This window comes from Cyphomyrmex costatus, unplaced genomic scaffold (genome assembly GCF_001594065.2).
Source record: "Cyphomyrmex costatus isolate MS0001 unplaced genomic scaffold, Ccosl1.0 scaffold18, whole genome shotgun sequence".
Taxonomy (NCBI): Eukaryota; Metazoa; Arthropoda; class Insecta; order Hymenoptera; family Formicidae; genus Cyphomyrmex; species Cyphomyrmex costatus.
In genome coordinates, this window is record NW_017275824.1 from 1,450,153 (window position 1) to 1,468,491 (window position 18,339).

Below are 18,339 nucleotides of genomic sequence, written 5' to 3' on the forward strand. Positions count from 1 at the left end.
AAATACTCTATTATGATTGGTTAATTTCTTACAGTTTACGGCTTGCGATCCTATTGTAGAACAGGCTTTAAGCTCGATCTACATAATAAGACGCAAAGCGCAGGTCGCAAGTCACAAGTAAAACGTATTTCACATTGTAATAGATTGTAGACCGCAATATGTAGAACGCAGGGCGCAGGACGCGAAAGTTAGAGTTCACCCAACTTCCTGCGTCCTGCAATCTATTATAATTAAAATACGTCAGTTTCTAGTCTTGCAACCTGCGACTCGCGTTCTGCGTTTTATGTAGATCTGGCTTTACGATGATATCTGCGTAACTATCCGGAGAAGTTGTCTGCTTTTCCCGCAGGCCGTCGTTTAGAGAACTATTCGAGATTATCTGCGACCGCTACTTTAGCACGAAAGGATTGATGATCGAATCAAAATTTGACGGTGGAAGACCGAAGTAATTCAGTCACCAATACGTGAATGTTATTTCACATATTCAAGATAATAATCACTTCTCACAGCCTGGAGAAGAGTATCAACTTGCCAGTTTGCAATAACGACGTTCCGCATATATCGTGCTCTAAATAAGGAAGAACTCGATTGCCGCGAGCGAGAGAGCTGACTTCAGCTCGGCGCGCCGCTCTCCTCTCTACTTGTGATAACGCTCGAAGGGGCCTTTGATTAATAATAATCGCACCCATTTGTGCGGATTAAGATTTATCCGCGACTCCGCTCTGTCATAGAGCAATTGTAACAGATCCGAGCCCAAAACACCGCGATTCTTTCGTGTTGTGATCCAAGAAAAAGCGTAGTTCTTTGGCATTGCCAGCCGAGAAGCAGTGAATCCGAAAGAATTACAGTGTTATTTTCTCTTCCATGTTTTTTAATATTTTAGCGTACCCGTCGCAAAGCTTATCCTCGTTGCTGCCGTCGGGTTACCTGCGCAATTAGATCTGCCGTACACGCGAAGTAGATGGACAAATTTAATGTTTAAAAAAAAATATTTAATATAGAATTTATAAATGTTTGATTTCTGAACATTACAGATATAAAACAAGCCTTATAGATATACAATACCTTACACCAAGTCTTCGCGTGTACAGCATTTTTGGGAAAACTAAAATTGTCAATGTTCCGCGACGCCCTTTCGTGTAGATTAGTACTGTGTAAAGATATGTAAGACTATGTGCAAAATAAATGAGACTTAATTTAAATATACGCTGATTCGTAACAAGCGTTGCGTAACGCAACTACAACCTTTTCTTGTATGCATCGTTGTCCTGACACAGATAGTTAGCAATCGACAATGCTGCACCTACTTACATGTATGCAAATTGCATTTCATTTCATGCAGGGTGTGTGCGGAAATAAATAGTGCAATAGCAGGACAATGAGGAGACAAAGAAATTGCTGTACAAGTCCCTTGCGTCATCCAAGATACCGCAATAATTCGTACTGAGCTTGTTTCGATTACGTATCAATTAAATTTTTTTTTTCTATTTAATCCTCAATATAGTATTAATTTATAAATTATAAAATATATGATAAATTCCATCTCAATATTTTTGTATACATTTTTACAATTAGTAAATTTTCTAATTGTTTTACGTTGTGAATTGAATTACACGATTAGGTAGTATTTTTTATTTTTTCTTTTATTTTTTTTTCCATGAATTACATATCTATTTGGCACTATTAAAGAAGAAATTCTCTTATAAACTTTCATATGAAGGAATTTGTCGATGAACGCTGCAATTCGTGCATTATTCTTCGCTCAGTCTATTATATTTTTTAAATACATGTACAATTCATACATTTTGCTCCTAATACATTCATTGTCAACGCTTTACACATATAAACAGAAAACGCAGACAAAAGTGAAGCAGCCAGAGCTATATCATCTTGAAACATGTTATATAAGCAACGTAAGATTTTTTTACATAAGAATATTTTTCAAAATCATGAGGAATGTATAAGGACATTATAAAATTAATTATCTTACACAGGGAGAATATTAGACATACACATAATCGATATCACAAACTTATCAATAAAAAAAAACTCTTCTATTCATCCATATAAAGAAAAATGCACACGTATCATCGACAAATTAACATGACTTGAAGACTTGACATAAAAAATGCGTCACGTCCCAGAAAGTTAATTTTTCTTTCAAAAAAGTTCCATTAGTGCTTAAAAACTAGTAACAAACTGTAATTGCAATATGAGCAAATTTATGATATGCAAAATGAATGTGAAAAGGACATTCTTTTAGTGTCTTCTCGGACAAATGTATATTACTTTTGATTCTTTTTTGTTTTTTTTAATCTTATTTTTGGTATTTGGTTGACCTTTCCATTTTTTTGTCCTGTCTTCGTGTATTCTCAACAATTCATCCGCGGGGACACATTCATACAGAAAAAAGCTTGAATTTTTCCCCGTTTTTCAAACGGTACTGCGTCGTTGTATTGATCGTGTGATTCGTTAGCGTAAACGTCTACTTTAATATTAGAACTACCGATGATTAATTTCTATCATTTTAATTTTATATACGTATCTTTGCAAAAATAGATGAAGGGGAAAAAACAAATTGATCAATTTAGATCTTGATCTTTACAAATTGCAATAAAAATAATGAGAAATTTCAAAATGTGCGTTGTCATAAATAATTTTAAAAAAGATCACAAATTAGTCGTTTTGATTACGTTAATAGTTCCAGTGTTAAAGTCTGTTTTAATACGCAGGATAATTTCTACGCGAGAATGTAAATGTGGTCTCGCAAATGTTTGGAATGATGTGCAATAGAGAAGACGTGCAACGTACACAAAAAAGAAGACAGAAACAAAAAATCGTTTCCGTCATCTGTAGCCCCTCGGGAATTATTGATGCGGTTTAACAAGAAGTTGATGATTGAATTGATCTCATGTAATGAACATAACACATAGAGAACATCGTCTAATATACGTAGAAAGTTTCTTTCTAATGGTACATTTATGAAAGATCGTTTAAAGAAAGTCTCACGATCCCTTCCGGATCCTCTTATGAAAGCTCACCTGTTTTTATCCATTTAAAAAAATACCGACGCGTGAGTCACGCTTAATATATCGCAAAGTGGACACGCATCATGATTCCTTTATGTGTTTAACACAACCGAAATTTCGCGCTACACGTTAAATGAGTACATTTTCATCGAACATGTTATGCAGGGTATCTCTTAAGTTTTGCCTAAAATTTTAGGAAATTTTTATTAATATTAGAAATTAATTTTTTTATGTAATTTTTAGATTTTAGAAACGGATATTGTGTTTCTTTATCATTTTATGATGAAAAAAAAATCATATGAATATATCTCAAAGACTTTGAGTCAGAGATGTACAGAGTAATTATACTTTTGTAAAATTATGTTTTTTTTCTAGATAAAATCTTCTGTATAAAAAGAGAATAACATTTTTTTCAAAGTGCGTCAGGAGATTTGATTCTGTTGATATATAAACTTGAAGCAGTAATGTATTAAATCTTAAACCCCATTGTACGTTATTGCTTTTTCTTAAAACGGTAACTAAAGATATAAAAAGTGAAAGTAATTGTCTATTTACTGACTCGAGTTTGGAAGCAATCTTTTCTTATTTATGAGTTATTAAAAGTTACTAAAAGCTTAATTAAAAGCAATAATTATACAAAATTTTTAACGCCCGTTGAAATCATGTATTCAATATTTCTCTATAAAATAATCTTAAAAATCAACTCCTAAAATATTAATACTTAAGAAATATTCTGTATAGATGCTATGAGATAATTTTCTCATGAAGTAGTAACGCCACTTTACGAGATATTCGAGCAATATACCGAATTACTTTTCCTACACATTCATAAAAATGCTTTCATACTTTTCAGTTGCGCATCTTCCATCACAGGTATCTCCTTTCTTTTTCATTAAAAATATTTCTCGTTTATGTATAAACGTTACTTCATTATTCTGATTGTGAATATTAACCAGATAATTTCAGAAGAAATTAGCTTAATGCGAGATACTCTTTTCGGAGAAAGATAATCTACATTATCTCGCAGCTTAGAGACAGATGAATTATTTTTTCTGAAAAATGCAATACGTATATATTATTATTGTTCCAATATACTCGTATATGGAAGATGCTTAATAAATATTTCGCGAAAATTTGTAACGGATCCGTGAGAGAGTCAGTGGACCATATTTGTACGATACGTACATCGTACAATTCGTAAATGTGCACCGTGAACGGCGCTAAGAATGCATATACATTTAATTTCCATTTCAAACAGACTTTTAAATAATTACGAAAAAAACAGCCTCTTGCTGCTTTCCTCTCAACGAGAAATTTCTAACGGTCTCTCTTCCTCTCCCTCTCCCCCCCCCTCTCTCTCTCTCTCTCTCTCTCTCTCTCGTACGCACGCACACTTTGTACTGATCTTCAATCATGATAACGATTAAATCACATTGATGTCTAACATTATTAGGTATAGTTACCTTAACAATAAACTTACTTACTAATACTAATATTAATAATATACATATGTTGCCTTCATCGGCGTCTTTTTGAAGAGAACAGTGACGCTTCTGCAAAAATTCGAAAAAGAATTGATTTTTGTGGATGGATATTTTTCCATTATTTTGTTTGATGCTCTTACATCCAGTTTGACATTTTATTCAAGATATTTCATTGTCTGTTTTTCGATCGACAATTTTTCTTCGTTCTCCTAGTTTACTAAATCAATAAGTCCACTAAATATAAACTATGAAAATATTGAATAATAAATTACTGTGTAAAATGTAAAATATTTAAGTTTAGGCTGTATTAAATATCTCCTACCTTGCTAAATAATTGTGGAAATAATATGGCAAATGAGAGTAGCAGCGCGGTTGTTAAAGCATAAAATTTTAATATATCTATTATATATAATAGCTATCACATTACAAATTCTTTGAAGAATTTGTAATGTGATAGCTATTATGATTAATACATTAAAATGTTGCATTTCAATTAACAATCGCGCTGTTACTTTTTGCAAAATTATTTCCACGTATACTATTGAAAGTTCTGTATTTCACCAGTTTATTTGCTAAATAATTTTATTACATATATAAAAATGAAAATATTGTGAAAAATCTCTTTTACTAAAAATTAATGAATATAAGATATATACGCAGAAAAGCAAGAGAAATGAAAACAATCGATGATAAAAATTATATTGAAAAAATGTTTGATAGATATATTAACACCCTGTATTTTATATACATGAAATATTGTTAAAAAAAATAATAGGAATGAAATAATTCAATTCAGATACATTTTATTACACACTTTTAAAAAAATATTATAAAAGTGTAAAATTAAGATATAAAAATACATTAAAAATCTATCGCAATTTCTACTTTTTCTTTTCCGAAATTGGCTTCAAATTGTGATTATCATTATGCATGATTGCATGAGTTTAGAAGATAAGCGAATCATGCAAATTCCAACGAAATTGGAATTAATTAAATTCATGATTTAATTTCGTAAAAATAGACAATTAAAACTCATTGGTCATAAAGTAACATATGAAATAAAAAGAAATGCATTTATAGTAATTCGACTAATAATCGAATCTTTTAAATAATAAATAAAGATACATTAATAAAACATGATCGCTGATTATATCTGGATTTATTGATAATTCATTAATTCCTTCGTTACTATTTTCGAGACTATGTTTCTCTTAACGATGCATTGTCGATCGATTGTATAATCATTTAATTATTTACAATACATAGCGTACAATTCTCTTTCTTCGTTTTGGTTCAATATTTTTCTGTTTCATTTATGAAACATAATGAAGAATAAAGATCTAAAAATATCTGAGCTATGTGAGCATTTCGTGTGTCCATCCAATGAGGAGATACAATGAATTGCACAATAAAATTACATATGATACAATTACATATAATACAATTTAAAAATAATATAAATAACAATGAGAATATATAAATTGTTAATCGGAAAAGATAAAAATCGCATCTTATTTGAACGAACGTTATAGATGTACGAAAATGGTAAATTACAACTCTTTTTTTAGAATAAAAAAATTGAGCGTCGATATAAAGCGATTTCGCGACGCGGGCGAAATTTTTAGCAAGAGAAATATTTTCTCACTGATTACACATACACGAAGTGAAAAGAATCTGAAAGCGAAAAGAAGCTTTCGTACGAATGTCTATTTCAGGAACGATTGATACGTGCATAATGTACCTATGTATATGTATACATGGAATTGCATGTATAATGAGCGGCTTCACGCGCGCAAAAATATTAACTTTCATCGTCAATTACTAGTTTTACCAATAAGTGAGACTTCCTCCTTTGGTTTCTGGCAAAAAATTTATGCCTAACGCAACTTACTGGTGCGTCAAAAATCCCGCCACACGCTGCAAATGTAAAAATTACGATAGCTTCATTCATTTTTGATAGAATCACCGTGACAACGAATACTGCTCGGATACGCATAACGCAATAAACAAAAACTTGGCCTGGTGCCTCCATTAAATCATAGGAACAACGCACTTAAAGCGTCAACCAAACATGATAGCGTTCCTCGGTATCGGGTCCATGTGGTGCTCCAGCTTAACTAAGCGAACATAATTACGGCCATAATCCGTGAACGCCATTCTACCATCCCAATGAAGGGCTATACCCAATGGACGGTCCATTTCCTCCTGACCGGGCTTATAAGAATAAATTAACGAACCAACCGAATTAAAAGCTTTAATTGAATTGTGACGAGAGTCTGCAACTAGAATACTACCATCGTCGGCAGCAATAATGCCCTGAGGCCTTTGAAACGTGGGGGTATTCTCTTCAGTCTGTCCGTCACCGGTTTCTCCATCTTGCCTCTTGCTTTTTGATTCTTTCTCACATTTAAGTATGCGCATTTCTACCATGTTATAGTCAATTATCAATACGTGGTGGTTGTTGAAGTCCGTGACAATCAGCTTGCCCTCATTGTTGAAACAAATACCGCGCGGCGAATCTAGGTATCTCAGTAGATGTGGTTGACCGCCGAACATGCGTAGAGGAATACCCTCAGGGCTAAATAGCTGGACACGATGGTTCCTCGTGTCTGTAACTGCAATTTCGCAAGCTGAGTTTACTGCCACATCCCACGGGTAGCAGAATTGGCCCTGTTTCTCGCCCTGCTCGCCGAATGATCTCAGAAATTCGCCTTCCATTGTCAGAATCTGAAACATGTGATGATTCTATCGGTTGTAGCTTACACGTTCGACTAGCAATCTAAATACAAGTTTGAAAAGAAAGATATTATATTCATGAATAAACAATTACTCAACAAACATTAATTAGCACTAACATATAATTGCGTTAGTTATAGTTTCTCGTTCAACAAAATTGTAATATGACATATGCAAATAATTAATTACAGTTATATTATCTACTGTTTGTGTTTGCTGGAGTACAATGTGTCACTAACCTGGACACGATGGTTGTCCTTATCAACTACGATGAGACGACGTCTGGCATCAACAGCGATTCCGGCTGGACGATTAAATTGACAAGGGCCGTTGCCGTAGGTCCCGAATTTTCTGATGAGCGTACCGTTCTCGCGATAGATTTGTATACGATTATTAGATCTATCGCTGATTATAATGTTACCTTCGTTGTCGCAAATTAGTCCCCACGGACGGCAGAGATTGTCAGGATTGTTCTCACCAAAGTAACCAAGGATTATAACGTCCGTGCTCTTAACTTGCAATTCGTGTTTTCGATTAGGGAGACAGATATTATGATCGTAGTCAGTTATCGGACGACCGCGCGGAATCGGTTGCATCATTTGCTCGTTTATGCCGTACGGGAAATACAATTGCAGCGATTTGTAATCGCGATTCGGTAGACGATCCCCGATCGTGCCCGGGCCGTTCACTAAAACGTTTCCCCCATTGGCGATCACGGACAGCACGTTGTTATCGGAACTCCTGAAGGAGATCCAATTCTCATCTCGGACTGACCGAGCCTTTGTCTTTCGACTTTGACGAATCTGCCAAATCTACAAAATTAAAAAAATGACTTTGTAAATTGAGGAGAAACAAGTCTCCCTTAATCGTTCAAGTTAGGTCGTCAGTGTCAAAACAATATTTTCGATGTAAATTTATATACGTATATCCTGTTCTACAAACTACAAGCTGAAATCATTTTCAGTCTTGAAACACATTCATAAGCCGAATTGAAATAACAATATCACAAATTAAATTGGCAAACAAATATAATATTAATATGTTAATAATATTAGAAAGATGTTAATAATTTTTTGAGGCACAACTGCATATAAATATTCAATACTTGTAGGAAAAGTTAAATTTTATGTATGATAAAATATTTACCTCAGCTAATACCATATCTTTTTTTTGTAAAAGATCATCAGGGAAAGATCTCGCCTCTTGGATGGCGCACTTGAGTGCACTAATAGCTTGTGCTAGTCGTGCCTTATCCTCTTTTAAATTCATGTACTTCTCCTGAAGAACCTCGTACTTCCATCGACGCGTTTCCACAATTTGTTTAAACAATTTCTTCTCCCTTTCTTCCACTGCGGACCACATTCTACGTGAAAAAAACTTCACATCAGTGAGCGCCTCCCTGGTTCTCTGATCTAATGCTGCTATGTCCAACTGCAAAAGAAGCATAATATTACGATGTAACATAATTAATTGACTCAAGCAATTAATTCACTCACCCCCATATTTTCCATATCATCCACGAGGACGTCGATCCCAAGATAGGCCTCGATCAGCACCTCTTCGGCCTGACGCTGAGCGATTTCGAGGAATTCTGTAAACTCTACCGTTACATGTTTATGAATGCAATGAATGGCGCATTCCTTGCAGATCGTCTTGCAGCAAGTCCGACAGTAAAATAGTTGAGTGCGTGGATGATTATTGCATCGATATGACGCCATTGATGTGGCTTTTATAGAATGATTGAACGATCGATGCTCTCCCGCTTCCTTCGTCGCCTCTTCCTTATTTACCATCGATATTTTGACCGCATTCTCCTCTACATTTAAGCTATGAATCCATTGTTCGTTGGTAGGTGACCGCTGTCCCGAGTAATTTTCCTTCTTTATTTCATTCTCTGCCTCTAATTCTTCTGACATCAATGGTATCAATGGCAAATCGGATGAATCCCTTTGACTACTTGGGCTACGAGTTTGCTGCTCTCGTGACGGTACAATTATATCACTCTCATCTTTCTCCAGATCTTTCGTCATCAAAGTTATTAATGAATCGTTGAGCACATCTCCCTGAGCTTTTGGGCTATGTTCCTCATGTATGAGTTGACTGGAGGACATATCGTCCAATAAATCGATCTTCAGAAGATTCATATTGAGATCTTCGAACGTCTCATAATTTGCCTTGCAGCTCTCGTTTCGGTAATTACCTCCTGAGAAATTTGGACCAAGTACATCCGTTACGCTAGCATCTTCAAACATTCGAAAATACTCGAAATGGTCTGGTGAATCGGTATCCAGCTGGTGAATTGGCGAATAATTCGCTAAATTATCTTCCGATGAGCTTGACCGACTCTCACTCGAACAGCTTAATGAACTGGCAATCGTAGGTCTTGGACTGTACAGTTTTGGACATTCGTTCAAGGAATCTACATGATTGAGAATCGAATGACTTAACGAATCCTTGGAATGCTGCTGCGATAGTTTTCCCGGTGGAAATGGTTTCAGGAAGCGATCTGAATTAGAATCCGGAAATGAGCGAATTTTCTTAGCGCTTGTAAACTTCCTTGGCGTAAAATGTTGATCATCTTGTTTTCGTGACTTATTTGTAAGCTGAAACAATTGGCAGTGAAAAAAATGTAAAATTCTCCGTAATGGAAAAATAACAAATGTATGCTAAAATTTTTATGGTTTATTTGAGGAACAACTTTTATTATTTTAATCCTAGGTCCATGTTACATGCAGCGTCATTATTATACTATAGTTTTTAACAAGGATTGAGTTATAAAGCAAACAATGTTTGACATATTTATTTCCATGCTTACTTGTTTTCTAAATTCTTTGGAGTGGAATATCACTCTAAAGAGTGAAAATTGAGCTAGTCTTGAAAAAGGGTGGTTCAATTTTCAATCTCTAAGAATGAGATTCACTCTTCAAAGTGAGAGTCAAAGAGTGTTGTGAAATACTATAAATATTTATAAAAGAAACATTTTTATTAATTTTTAGCATATTAATGATACGGTTTAAATATTATTCTGCAAGATTACAAATTATTTGGTAGACTACTTACTTGCATGGAATGGCGGTTGCAATCTATTCGGTTGCGAGGAGATTTTAATTGATTCATTGTGGCGGGCAAAAATTGCTGGTAGAGTTCCAAGGAGGTCTCCTGTGTACGAGTGAAAAATCTTGTTTTCCTGAAACAATAATTATAATGAGCTATTAAAATACTGTGATCAGTACTTATACTTTAACTTTATCAATAATTGCTGTTTTCTATTATAAATAATGATTGTTATCTTATCGATAATATACGCGCGCGCGCGCAACTTGGATTTACAAGAATATCAGATTGAATTCTTTATCTAGAAAATCTACTGAGTTTCGGGATTTAATAAAGTTTAACTCTTAGGAGCAAGATAAGTATTATATTTGAACGAGCGAAAATCAATAACAGTTCGCCAAAAAAAAGACTTGACGGATTGCGATTGGGATTTTTTAAAATTAAAGTAAAATTTTCTCGTAGCTTTTAAAGTAAAATTTTATTCTTTAAAAAGCTATTTGAATTCTTTTAACAGTTATATATAATTATATAATGTGTGTGTGTGTGTGTGTATTCTTACTAACAAGGACACAATAAGAAGAGAATAGTGGAGACATAATAACCTTTACACTTATTCATAACGAAAAAAATGCAATAATTCTCTCAAGATATTATTTATATATGATAACAAGATTGTTCTCTTTGAAATTGTAACAGTTTTAACCTTGAGCAAAAATGCCCTGCTTGCTAAACGCGCTAGCTTTATCGAATACCTATTTGATGTACATACATATAAAAACGTATTTCACGTCGCGTATGAACATTATTGCGATTTCTATTATCGTGCACGAAACATTATTGAATTTATGCTGCATTTATGCATTTTTATTACATATTTGCATGACTGACAATAACAATCCTGTCCTGTTAATGGGAAGCTATAAATAAGTTTGAAAAATATATGCCGTTAAATTTTAAAACAATATAAATGATAATTTTTCTTGAGATTTCTAGAAAAATCGATTGCACATCGACAAAAGAACATCATACTAATCGAAAGAAATAATATGCTAGAAATTTAAGATTCACTGTACAAAGTATTGAGCACTTTTTCGTGATTGCATTATAAATCTATTATTGAGTATTATTCAAAATTTAGGGACCGATAAATACATCAAAATTTCATTCGAACGGTCGGCTGTAATTTTTACTTCGTCGATATGGCAACTTACCTTTTTCTTTTCTCGAAACGAGCTTTTGCAAGGAAACTTGTTGGTATTTAAACCACCACGGTCTTTTGTTCGCACCGAACTAAACTGATCAGTTCTCGCGTTGTTGACAAGGATTTGTCTCACAATTATGATGAGGTCATTGAGTATAATATTCGGATTATACAGTGTGTCTTATTTCTAAAAATTATAATTTTTAGTACTAAACTTGAAATTAATTTTTTCTTATAAAAAAATAGTGATCTCTCAGATTTTTTGTTATTAAATTATGGCGGGTTAAATAAAAAGAGCATTGTTACTTTAATTACTCATAACTCATAAATAAAAATCATTGTACCGCAATTAAAAAAACAGATTTTAAAGCTGTAATTTTGCCTTATCCAATGGTATAATTGCCATTTTTTTTAAACATAATGTAGACATAATGCAAATAAGTAACGCATAAGTAGACATAAAGTAACGCTACGAACTTTTGTCTCTATTCAATATATTCCTATGTTAACATTTTGTGTACAAACAGTATTTAATTTTGCCATGGAAAAGTTTGCTTTTCATATAAAAAATGTAATAAGCAACAAGTCTGTATATTTATACCGCACGATATATCCTCTGGATTAATTTCAAAATCGTCCCCTTGCTTTGCTAAAACTATATTAAAACCAAGATTAACTTGTAGTCGTTAGTATTCTCTCTTTGCAACATTTCGAGAAAGAAATCGTTTTAACGATAAAACAGCAGCGTGTTATTTTCTCGTGACTTCACATCTATTAGAAAAATCAAATTGGAAGTTTCGTTTTCTGTGATGGTGTTTGCATGATTGTGTAGTAAATGTAAAAGCAAGTAATTTTAAGACTCCTATTCATTCAGCACTCTTAGATTGTGACATTAAAAGCAAAATAAGTACACAATAAAAATTTTTGGAAAATGTGTTAATATAAAAATGTATTTTAATAAAACGATATTTGATAGAAACTAGCTTATAAAATATATTTAAAAAATTCCCTTTTTTCATTTATTAATAAATAACTAATAATTTTGAACATAAAATAAATTGTACATACACGATTGAAAATGAAATAATTATGTTGGTAAAAAAAAGTTGCCAATAAGAAAATGCAGTACTGAAAAGTTAACAAAAAATTCTGAAAAAATTTTTAATTCTATGAGATAAAGATACACAATTTTTGTCCCTTGATGTTTTTCTGTAAAGCTGATAGCATTTGAGAAAAGAATTATTAAAGATCACTATAATCGGCTACCTTTAAATTAATTAATATCTCGTTAACCATTGCAAAATTTGTAAAGGGGTAGAGGACTTTTCAACTCAATTTAGTTCGCTCTATCTACACAAAAGCGATTGGAAGAAACTCTTGGGACATCCTGTATATACAGAGAGAGAGAGAGAGAGAGAGAGAGAGAGAGAGAAATATATATACTCAAATTTGTTCTTGACCGGGGAGGTATATTAAGTTTAATTTGAAATATATATGATTTAATTCTTTGAAACAAGAACACACAGTTTTCGGTATACATTTTACATCTAATAATAAGTCATTTTTATCTATTTATACAAGTTGTTTTATTAAAAAATATTTCTATTTAAATATAATTTGCAAGAATTTTTATCATGTATTTTCTTGCTTCTGAAATCATAATGTTGAGTAAAGAGAAATCTTAAATTGTATAAATTTTATCGAAATGTATGAATGGAGAATTATACGAAGAACAGGATTGATATGTATATACCTTTGTTATTATATATCACGATATATGCTTGAACACGTGCAAATTTTGAATAATTTCATTAATCAACTTAAAACATTCTTCGTTTAAAAACTATTACATCCCAATGTTTAAATTTTAAAACTAGGAAACGAGTTTATAAATGTATTATTAATACTGCGCATAGTCACCCTCCTATATTCATCTCAATTAAGACACACATACATTGTACGTGATAAGCATCTGCTATCGATTTGACCAGCACGCATATGTCGTAGTTAAGGATCAAAATTAATAAAAGTCGCATTCATGCGTTGTGTTTTCATTAATTTTTTTTTACCCAATTTTATATCGAACGGTATATCGAAGTATCTTTTCCGGAATGCTCTGTCGCGAATACGGAGGGTAATATCCTTGAAATCGCCATGGCGACCAAGGTCGGATCCGCTTTTCCTCTCGAGGGTCAGGAAGGAGGAGAAAGTAAAATGGCCGTATACCTGCGACACGCTGCGTACCATTCTATGAGCGTTATTACATACGCGCACCAGAGAGGATCATGCCACCCTGCGAAGAGGCGGGCATGCGTGATTCGACAATATTTACCCAAAATATACACGGGTATGCTGTATATTTTCGTTGTCTCTCGACATGGCTCGATCAAATTTCGTTTGTATCAAAATGCCTTTGTATGCTCGCGTATCGATTTGTTCGTTTATTCGAGAATTTTTATTTCACTTTTATCAAGCGATATTTGAAGAGCACCATACCGACGATTTCTCGTGAGCTTCATTTTTTCCGCGTGATTTTCTACGTAAAATTCAATCTGTAAATTGTTACGCTGGAGGATGCGAGAGTTCTAGAAATTCCTGTTTTTATACGTAATTAGAAAAAAAAGGAATAAACATAATTGCTCTCTACTTTGTATACGCATTTATCGCTTTATTTGTAATTTCTTGGTACTTGTGCGTAGAGAGAAAAAAAGAGAGAAAGAGAGGGAAGAAAAAGTTAAAAAAGAAATTTTGTCTCAATAGGTCTATATGATATATAAGAAAACATATCTTCTTACACTATAAATAGACCCAACATAATATGATTAAATAATTCTAATTAAAATAGGTATTTCTTACAGCTTTAACATGTTGAATCTAAATTCATAAGTAAAAATATTCTATCTGCGTCAGATTTTTTAGAAAAATAAGGTAAAAATCTCCTCAAAATACGTACTTTTTCAGGATGTCAATTTCTTTTCTTTTAAGGATGTGTTTTCGAGAAATTTTTTTTTTTTTTTTTTTTTTTAGACTTATTGTGATATAGAATATTTTCTCAATGCATAAAAAAACTATAAGAATGATTTTTTCTGATTAAAGTTACTTAACTGAAATTGTTTTGTCGATCAATGCAATTAAAATTACAAGATAAGTAGTAAGAGTTTCCACGTTTACAGCGAGTTGACATGAATCCTCGGCAACATTACGTTATCAAGGCGTTCTGTATTTTTAGATTTTAACATTTAACTAAATCTGCAACATTTAGTAAGCTTTGCAGAGCCTGTGTCGACATATTTTCTGATAAGAACGGTCGAAATCCGCGCCGCCTTCGTTTTCATCGGTGGGCTGAATGACGTCGCCTGCCACTTTCGCTCTCGTTCGCGTTTCAATGCCGCACCATTGAAACGTTTCACGGCTACATGAGTAGCGGAAAATCGCGAACAACGTGACGTAAGATACGTAAAGAAGACGAAAGCGACTAATACCTGCTTCCACCAATGTAAATTAACTTTAATCTCAGTTTAGCTTTCTGTTTATCTTTTCCTAATTTTAAAAATTCGAAAAAGGTAAAAGTATTGAATTGAATTCAGATTGAATTGAGACATTAAACTGAGATTAAAGTTTATATTGGTGGAACTGGATATAAGTACAGCAGGATGATAGCTCATAGGATTAATGTGATAAAGCGAAGTGGAACGATGATAATCAACGACAAATAACGAACAAACGATATAAGGTTGTCACAAATTCCTCATCATAGTTTTTTCTGAGTTTTAAATAAAATTTCTTGATTTTCTCCAGCTTTGTGAATAATTTTAAAATTTTTTGTATTTTCATCTCTCTTAATTTGGAAACTGTCAAATACGTTATTGAGAGAGCAATTTAAGATAACACAATTAATTATTGTTGTTACTGATATTTCTTGCATTTAATTAATATGTAGGTGTGATATATGTATATTAACGTTTTTTAAAGTCATGAATTCTTATTTTTCAGAAATTTTGCAAAATTTCTTAACTTTTCCTTGATTTTTCTGATCGTTTTCAATTTCCCTGTTTTTCAAATTTGTGGCAACCCTGTTACATGTGTGGCCGAAAATCAAATCTCACCTCTCGTATGAGCGTTTCTCCACGAAGCAATCGTACTGGTGTGTGGCGAGCATGCTTTCCGGGATGTCTATGCTCCGGGATGTGTATCTCCCCAGGATTAAAGCCCTAGACGATTGGACATTGACGCAGTATAGTTGATCTCTCGTATCAGATGCAGAAGAGTAGAATCTTTGCATGTTTACAACTACGCCGGGAGGAGAACTGCGAACTCTCTTCGAATTCGACTAGCTAAAGCATGAGGAATCGTCCGTTGTAATGCTTGAGCTCGACTACTTAATAGTAAGAATAGTCGCGTTCGTTGAGCCTAGAGCTTCGATAAATTTTTGATCGGCCTGTGCATCGTTCTTGTCAATTAACTTTAAGAAATGAATAAGATAACATAAGTTAAAATAAGATAGTATACAAAAAGAAACACTACGTATTCTTTTTTTCTATTCTTGTTTTGCCAAATTCATTACTCATGGTTCGACTCCCAAGAAACATCAAATCAATTTTTTAATTATTAGAGTTACAAATCAAAATAAAATTATTTTTTATTTTTTTTTGATGTTTAATTGTGTTTGTTGAGTTATGGAGTCTCTAATCAGGCCTAACGGCTAGCATTTAACGCATGCTTTCGTGAGAAAATATTTTTACAATTAGTAAAAATTATTAAGTAATAATTGATATCAATCGTTTTTTTTAATAGAATATCTTTTTTATAAAATTAAAATTTAACGAAGGTGAGTATAGACCAATAGGATTACGATTGTGAGAACAAAATGGACTTTCTATCTAATCTCTCATGATCGATAATCTTTCTTACATTCGACTGCAACTAAAGTCAATTTCTTACGACTTGAGACTAAACTCAGGTAGCAATTTAGGAAGACCAAACATTCAAAAGAAATATAATGCTTTTAAGAAGATGAGCACTTAAGAATTGTATTATTAATTACCTCTATAGAGGATCCACGAAATGACAATCAACACACGAATTTTTACAAAAATTATCAAGCCGGAAAGCGTTCGTCAGAATTGTGAATATAGTCACATTTCACGCAAAAGTCCACATAACTTTATTTCCGTTGTTTTGGCGTGAAAGATGCAATCTTCCTGTGATGCACAAAAAAACGCGAAGATTAAAAAAAAAAAAAAGTAACAGGGTGCAAGTTAAAAGGTTCGAGAACAATCGTCTATACGCGATCGGGTATGTTCCACGAGTTTCCCGCGCCGCATCCTCGACGAGCTGCTGAGCGATACCCGCTCGCGTATTTTTGGCACAAGGATCCCAGGTAGTTTGCCCGGGGAAGGTACGTTCCAAAGAGAGCCCCGGAACTCACTTGACGTGTCAACGAGCGTGGGCACGTCGCACGTCACAGGAACTACGGCCGGCAGAGAAGCGGTGTGAAGCTGCACCACGCGGACCGCGAGATGCCGACGCACAAGATATCAATTGGAGAGCGAGCCGCTTTCTTTGAAGGAAGCCGCGTGTGCCACCCTCTGACGCGACGAGCCAGGGATGACGAGCCGGGCCGGCGCGCGAGGAACAGAACGTCCGCCCTTTACTCCGGCTCGCTCTACCTCTGAATCACCCACGTCGCCCACGCATCACAATGCCGGGGGCTCTGCGTAGGTGACTTCTCACGAACCCCTTCCCCGGGCAGCACCATGCGGTTTCCTCGCTGTACGCCTGCGCCCGGAAACCATGAATGGAAGCGCCCGCTCAATGCTGGGCGGCCTTTTATTTGCTCGCTCACGGGAGCACTGCGGCATCTCACCCGTTCCCACCCCGCAACGACGAAGGCGACGACGACGACGACGACGATGACCTTCAGCCAGGGTCGATCGGGCAAGTCAGGTCTCATCCCGAGGAACAGGTGTTGCGTTGGAGCCGCGCAGAAGCGCGACGCGACCAGACGCGGTCAATCCTCTCACGCGAATCACGTCATGGATCGTTAATCATCAATGAATCTTTAATTGGCACGAATCTTTAATGACCTCGCTGCGATAAAATAGATGTGGTTAATTTATGTATGATATACAAGAGCAGAAGGCCAAGCCAACAATAAAATCAGTATTACGTCACTGTAAAAACCCTATACTGTAAGATGTTAGATACCAAAGGAGCAATTATAACTCAATCCGTTGAGTTAAATAACATTTTATTATTTTTACTCTCATGTCGAAATGTATGAAAAATCAACCTATTTCTGTATAGTTATTTAAATAGTATCAATATTCAGTAAATAAACTAAATGAGTCAAATTTAACAAAATTTATTGAATAAAATTGTTTTAGTTAAATTATCGACATACTGCGTAGGAGTAGCGACGACCTACATAAATAATTAAAAATGATTTAATTTGGATATATTCTGACATTTATGAATTTAACAGTAATAACAATATAACATTTTTAAATGATCCGAATGAACAGAATATTAAATTATTGATGATTTAATAATAATAAAGGTATTGAATTTTTGATACACAAAATTTCCCATCCAACACTGTACCTAAAATTCTCTATACTATTTCGACGAATAAGATTGGAAACTTTTTGATTTATTATATCATCAAATATTTAAGATTCTGAAGATTAGGTTCATGTAATTTTCTCCCCAAGTGGGAACACGAAAAGTGAACATTTTTATCATGGAAAGTGACGAAAAAGTTTTTCACTCCTGGCGTTTCCGCCTGAGGGAGAATATTACATAATCGCAACCCTGATTTAATATAGAAAAAATC

At 34.0% G+C, this 18,339-nt stretch overlaps 1 pseudogene; it reads right to left on the bottom strand.

Annotated features, from left to right (window-relative positions):
- Window positions 1–6,425: 6,425 nt before the first annotated feature.
- LOC108772109 (uncharacterized) lies at window positions 6,426–17,365 on the bottom strand (annotated as a pseudogene).
- Window positions 17,366–18,339: the final 974 nt, after the last annotated feature.